The sequence below is a fragment of the Salmo salar genome, chromosome ssa14 (genome assembly GCF_905237065.1).
Source record: "Salmo salar chromosome ssa14, Ssal_v3.1, whole genome shotgun sequence".
Classification (NCBI taxonomy): Eukaryota; Metazoa; Chordata; class Actinopteri; order Salmoniformes; family Salmonidae; genus Salmo; species Salmo salar.
Window position 1 is genome coordinate 60700433 of NC_059455.1, and position 7946 is coordinate 60708378.

A 7946-nucleotide genomic window follows, 5' to 3' on the forward strand; every position below is an offset into this window, starting at 1 on the left:
ATCTCGAGCCATGATACCTGAAAAAGGAGGCAACAGTGAATTATTGTGGAACACATAGCAGTCCGTAAGGTGTAGGATACAACATTTTATGTGCCTTTTGCTTTGTAAATAGATAAACTTACCACCAGAATTCAAATATCAGCCTGGTCCCTGGCGAGAAATTGCCTCCCACACATGGAGGTTGAGGGGATGCTTGATCTTCTTGCTTGATCTTCTTTTTTCTGTAGCAATTTTGAGCAAATTGCTCAAGGGCCATGGTTGATTCGTCTGTGAAGATGGTGTCATTGAATGTCTCACCAGCTTTGCTCCATGCCTGGGCTTGCAGGAGGTGAAGGTCTTTGTCAGACGAATCATTTGGTCGAAACTACAGAACAGTACAAAACAAGAGAACACACATGGTTAATGTTCTGAAAAAATATATATTCAATGTCTTATTGTGTGGACTATTGTGTGGACTTTGCTGCCTTTGCTGTTCTTCGTCAGAATGCACTCCCAGGACTTCTACTTCAATAACAAATGTTGGTTTGGTCCCAAATAATCCATTGTTATATCCAAATAGCGGCGTTCTGTTCGTGCGTTCAAGACACTATCCGAAAGGGTAAATAAGGGTGACGAGCATGGTGCATTTCATGACAAAAAAAATCGAAATATTCCATTACCGTACTTCGAAGCATGTCAACCGCTGTTTAAAATCTAATTTTATGCAATTTTTCTCGTAAAAAAAGCGAAAATATTCCGACCGGGAATCTGCGTTTAGGTAAACAGACGAAAGAAAATAAAGCATGGGGTCGACTCGGGCACGCGCCTAAACCCATAGTACTCTGATCGGCCACTTGCCAAACGCGATAATGTGTTTCAGCCAGAGGCTGCCTCGATATCGTTCAGCTTTTTCCCGGGCTCTGAGAGCCTATGGGAGCCGTAGGAAGTGTCACGTTATAGCAAAGATCCTCAGTCTTCAATAAAAAGAGCCAAGATGAACAACAACTTGTCAGACAGGCCACTTATTGCATGGAATCTTCTCAGGTTTTGGCCTGCCAGTTCTGTTATACTCACAGACACCATTCAAACAGTTTTAGAAACTTTAGGGTGTTTTCTATCCAAAGCCAATAATTATATGCATATTCTCGTTACTGGGCAGGAGTAGTAACCAGATTAAATCGGGTACGTTTTTTATCCGGCCGTGTCAATACTGCCCCCTAGCCCTAACAGGTTAATCAAATGAATTAAGCTACATTTCTTAAAATCAATTCCATATACTATGTTCTTACAAAAAAAGGTTTTAAATTCTCTAGTACAGCAAATATAAAAAAGTCAAATGCTTCTCAAACTAGCACTTACTAGCAATAATGGCAACAATGGCTGACACTTAAATAACATGCCATAGAATTCTGCGGGAGCCCGCAAGGTGTGCTGCAGTACTACGCAACTTTTACAGGAAGAACCACTGTATGTGTATTCTGTGTTATTATTTAGTTAGTTAGTAAATAAATGATTAAATTAATTTGTGTAGTTCTGAATATTCAGAAGGACTAGGGTTCTTGCGGATCCAAGGATTATGCGACGTTCAGAATGAGACTGATATGAGGTAATAATGATCAATAAGGGACTCTTATTGATGTAAGAGACATCTAATATATATATTTAGAGTTTAAGTTGGGAGATAGTAATTCGTTATACAACTTTTCCCATGGTGACCCAAATTCCTAATGAGTTAATTGTTACATGATTCATTCGAGTAACAATTAAACATAGTTAGTTGATAAAATAAATAACAGTCATCAGATTAATGATAGTTGGGTCACGACAAGATGTTCCCTGACAGCCAAAAGTACTCGTTACATTTTGAATGCTTAGCAGGTAAGGGAAGACCCCGATGAAATGGACAAAAAAGAATGTGTAACGTTCGTCGTATGAAGGAAACCAAGGCGCAGCGTGGTAAGTGCTCATGATTATTTATTTTCAAGAAACACTCAAACAAAATAACAAAAGGAAAAAACGAAAACGCGCAGTTCCGTCAGGCACATACGCTAAACAGAAAATAACCTCCCACAAAACTCAGGCGGAAAACAGGCTGCCTAAGTATGATTCCCAATCAGAGACAACGATAGACAGCTGCCTCTGATTGGGAACTACACTCAGCTCAAAAACAAAGAAATAGAAAACATACATATTCCCACCCGAGTCACACCCTGACCTAACCAAACATAGAGAATAAATAAGATCTCTAAGGTCAGGTCGTAACAGAATGGCATCTTATTGGCATTGGGCGAACCATATATACGATCGCAAATACCACTCAAATGGTCGGCAGTTCAAAAACATATTGCAACCGTAACATTTCAAATGCCAAGTGTCATAAACCAAAAATCCCATAGGGGACGAGCGCGCTCCACCGTAGGATTTCATATGGGAAATGGTCACAAAGTCAGGTCTCAAGGGTGAAATGTTCAAAATCTCAATTTTATTCAAAATGTTAAAACCTCATAAAAAGTGCTTTTTGGACTGCTTTTTTGTGTCAATTATACATATGTAGTAACCATATGGACATACATTTGTCTTATTTTATTGAGTTTGTCCATAAGGCCTATGTTTTGTCCATTTGCCATATATTATCATAGGAACTCGGCCAGAGCCCAAAAGTCAGTGAACCATGTCCAAATGGCATAAGAAATGTCCAAATGGCATATATACAGTGTAAAAAGAAAGAAGAAGTACGTGAACCCTTTGGAAATACCTGGATTTCTGCATAAATTGGTCATAAAATTTGATCTGATCTTCATCTACAATAGACGAACACAGTCTGCTTAAACTAATAACACAAAGAGGGTTGAAAAAGTATGTGAACCCTTGGATTTAATAACTGGTTGACCCTCCTTTGGCAGCAATAACCTCAACCAAACGTTTTCTGTAGTTGCGGGTCAGACCTGCACAACGGTCAGGAGGAATTTTGGAGAATTCCTCTTTACAAAACTGTTTCAGTTCAGCAATATTCTTGGGATGTCTGGTGTGAACCGCTCTCTTGAGGTCATGCCGCAGCATCTCAATCGTGTTGTGGTCAGGACTCTGTTGAATCCATTCTGTTGTTGATTTACTTTTGTGTCTTGGGTCGTTGTCCTGTTGCATCACCCAACTTCTGTTGAGCTTCAATTGGTGGACAGATAGCCTTACATTCTCCTGCAAAATGTCTTGATAAACTTGGGTATTCATTTTTCCGGCGATGATAGCAAGCTGTCCAGAGGCAGCAAAGCAGCCCCAAAAAATGATGCTCCCTCCACCATAGTTTACAGTTGGGATGAGGTTTTGATGTTGGTGGGCTGTGCCTTTTTCTCCATAAATAGTGTTGTGTGTTCCTTCCAAATAACTCAAATGTAGATTCATCTTTCCACAGAATATTTTGCCAGTAGTGCTGTGGAACATCCAGGTGCACTTTTGCAAACTTCAGATGTGCAGCAATGGGTTTTTTTGGACAGCAGTGGCTTCTTCAGTGGTGTCCTCCCATGAACACCATTCTTGTTTAGTGTTTTAAGTATCGTAGACTCATCAACAGAGGTGTTAGCATGTTTCAGAGATTTCTGTAAGTCTTTAGCTGACACTAAGATTCTTCTTAACCTCATTGAGCATTTTGCGCTTTACTCTTGCAGTCATCTTTGCTGGATGGCCACTCCAAGGGAGAATAGCAACAGTGCTGAACTTTCTCAATTTATAGACAATTCATCTTTTTGTAGACTGATTAACATCCATGAGAGCTACTTTTTTTAACCCTTTCCAGCTTTATGCAAGTCAATAATTCTTATTCTTAGGTCTTCTGAGATCTCTTTTGTTCGAGGCATGGTTCACATCAGGAAATGCTTCTTGTGAATAGCAAACTCAAATTTTGTGAGTTTTTTTATAGGGCAAGGCAGCTCTAACCAACATCTCCAATCTCATCTCATTGATTGGACTCCAGGTTAGCTGACTCCTGACTCCAATTAGCTTTCGGGGAAGTCATTAGCCTAGGGGGTTCACATACTTTTACCAACCTACACAGTGAATGTTTAAATTATGAATTCAATATAGGCAAGAAAAATACAATAATTTGTGTGTTATTAGTTGAAGCACACTATGTTTGTCTATTGTTGTGACTTAGATGAAGATCAGATCAAATTTGATGACCACTTTATGTAGAAATCCAGGTCATTCCAAAGGGTTCACTTACTTTTTCTTGCCACTCTAAGTATTGAAAGTACCAAATCAGGATGTTATGTCCATTTGCCATATACAATCACAGGAAGTCGGCTTCCAAACCCAAAAGACAGTGAACCATGTCCAAAAGACATAAGAAATGTCCAAATGGCATACATAAGTATTGAAAGTGCCAAATCAGGATGTTATGTCCATTTGCCATATTTGATCATAGGAAGTCGGACAATATAGCATAAGTGTAATGGACACTGTCCAATCGCTCGTTAGTGTTGATTTCAGCCTGTCCATTTGGTGATGATTGTGGACTACAGGAAAAGGAGGACCGAGCACGCCCCCATTCTCATCGACGTGGCTGTAGTGGAGCAGGTTGAGAGCTTCAAGTTCCTTGGTGTCCACATCACCAACAAACTAGAATGGTCCAAACACACCAAGACAGTCGTGAAAAGGGCACGACAAAGCCTATTCCCCCTCAGGAAACGAAAATGATTTTTCATGGGACCTCAGATCCTCAGAAGGTTCTACAGCTGCAACATCGAGAGCATCCTGACTGGTTGCATCACTGCCTGGTACGGCAATTGCTCGGCCTCCGACCGCAAGGCACTACAGAGGGTAGTGCGTACTGCCCAGTACATCACTGGGGCCGAGCTGCCTACCATCCAGAACCTCTACACCAGGCGGTGTCAGAAGAAGGCCCTAAAAATTGTGAAAGACCCCAGCCACCCAAGTCATAAACTGTTCTCTCTACTACCACATGGCAAGCGGTACCGGAGTGCCAAGTCTAGGACAAAAAAGCTTCTCAACAGTTTTTACCCCCAAGCTATAAGACTCCTGAACAGCTAAGCAAATGGCTACCCAAAAGGCTACCCCATTGTGTGCCCCCCAACCCCTCTTTTACACTGCTGCTACTCTCTGTTTATCATATATGCATAGTCACTTTAACTATACATTCATTTACATACTACCTCAGTTGGCCCAACCAACCAGTGCCCCAGCACATTGGCTAACTGGGCTATCTGCATTGTGTCCTGCAACCCACCACCCGCCAAGCCCTCTTTTACGCTACTACTACTCTCTTTTTATCATATATGCAAAGTCACTTTAACCATATCTACAACCGTGGCCAAAAGTTTTGAGAATGACACAAATATTAATTTTCACAAAGTTTGCTGCTTCAGTGTCTATTGATATTTTTGTCAGATGTTACTATGGAATACTGAAGTATAATTACAAGCATTTCATAAGTGCCAAAGGCTTTTATTGACAATTACATGAAGTTGATGCAAAGAGTCAATATTTGCAGTGTTGACCCTTCTTTTTCAAGACCTCTGGAATCCGCCCTGGCATGCTGTCAATTAACTTCTGGGCCACATCCTGACTGATGGCAGCCCATTCTTGCATAATCAATGCTTGGTTTGTCAGAATATGTGGGTTTTTGTTTGTGCACCCGCCTCTTGAGGATTGACCACAAGTTCTCAATGGGATCAAGGTCTGGGGAGTTTCCTGGCCATGGACCTAAAATATCGATGTTTTGTTCCCCGAGCCACTTAGTTATCACTTTTGCCTTATGGCAAGGTGCTCCATCATGCTGGAAAAGGCATTGTTCGTCACCAAACTGTTCCTGGATGGTTGGGAAAAGTTGCTCTCGGAAGATGTGTTGGTGCCATTCTTTATTCATGGCTGTGTTCTTAGGCAAAATTGTGAGTGAGCCCACTCCCTTGGCTGAGAAGCAACCCCACACATGAATGGTCTCAGGATGCTTTACTGTTGGCATGACACAGGACTGATGGTAGCGCTCACCTTGCCTTCTCCGGACAAGCTTTTTTCCGGATGCCCCAAACAATCGGAAAGGGGATTTATCAGAGAAAATGACTTTACCTCAGCAGTCCAATCCCTGTACCTTTTGCAGAATATCAGTTTGTCCCTGATGTTTTTCCTGGAGAGAAGTGGCTTCTTTGCTGCCCTTCTTGACACCAGGCCATCCTCCAAAAGTCTTCGCCTCACTGTGCAAGCAGATGCACTCACACATGCCTGCTGCCATTCCTGAGCAAGCTCTGTACTGGTGGTGCCCCGATCCCGCAGCTGAATCAACTTTAGGAGACGGTCCTGGCGCTTGCTGGACTTTCTTGGGCGCCCTGAAGCCTTCTTCACAACAATTGAACCGATCTCCTTGAAGTTCTTGATGATCCGATAAATGGTTGATTTAGGTGCAATCTTACTGGCAGCAATATCCTTGCCTGTGAAGACCTTTTTGTGCAAAGCAATGATGACGGCACGTGTTTCCTTGCAGGTAAACATGGTTGACAGAGGAAGAACATTGATTCCAAGCACCACCCTCCTTTTGAAGCTTCCAGTCTGTTATTCGATCTCAATCAGCATGACAGAGTGATCTCCAGCCTTGTCCTCGTCAACACTCACACCTGTGTTAACGGGAGAATCACTGACATGATGTCAGCTGGTCCTTTTGTAGCAGGGCTGAAATGCAGTGGAAATGTTTTTTGGAGATTCAGTTCATTTGCATGGCAAAGAGGGACTTTGCAATTAATTGCAATTCATCTGATCACTCTTCATAACATTCTGAATTATATGCAAATTGCCGTCATACAAACTGAGGCAGCAGACTTTGTGAAAATTAATATTTGTGTCATTCTCAAAACTTTTGGCCATGTACATACTACCTCAATCAGCCTGACTAACCGGTGCCTGTATATAGCCTCGCTACTGTTTTAGCCTTGCTACTGTATATAGCCTCGCTACTGCTATTTTTCACTGTCTTTTTACTGTTGTTTTTATTTCTTTACTTACCTATTGTTCACCTAATACCTTTGTTGCACTGTTGGTTAGAGCCTGTAAGTAAGTATTTCACTGTAAGGTTGTATTCGGCACACATGACAAATAAACTTTGGTTTGATTTGATCTGATGGTAAATCCCTCATTAAATACATTGCAAATGTACACTGTCCATTTGCAATGTATTACAATGGGCATTTGCCAACACGAATTAGACATGCTCTAATATACTGCTGAAATGCCCAATTGACTGGCTTGTTGAACTCGGGATGGCCGAGCAGTGATATTGGTTCCTCTCCATCGCTCGTTGGTGTTGATTTCAGCCTGTCCATTTGGTGATCTTAAATCCCTCATTAAATACATTGGAAATGTACACTGTCTATTTGCAATATAAAATGCACAATGCCAATATATTATACTGCCATCAAGTCAGCCATCAGTCAATAAGATATCATACTAACACCAAACTTATACATACTGACACCAAACTCACTTTGTCCAACTCTTTTAGAAGCTAAATATCACATATTTCAGAGCCAGCCCACAATTCCACTAGATGTCAACAGTCTTTAGAAAGGGTTTCAGGCTTGTTTTTTGAAAAATTAACAAGTAGTTGTAGTTTTTCCAAGGTGTCCATCATTAGAAAAGTGGTCTTGTTGCGCGCTTGAATGAGGTGTGTGCTCTTCGTTATTTATCTTCCCTACTGAACATACTATTCTCCGTCTTAAATTTTATCGTTTATTTAGATATTAGAGTACCTGACGATTAATTAGAAACATTGTTTGACTTGTATGGACGAACTTTACCGGTAACTTTTTGGATTCATTTGTATGCATGTTGTGTATGCATGTTGAACGAGTGGATTACTGAAATCAATGGTGCCAACTAAACTGACTTTTTTGGATATAAAGAGGGACTTTATCAAACAAAATTACCATTCATTGTGTAGCTGGGACCCTTGGGATTGCAAAAAGAGG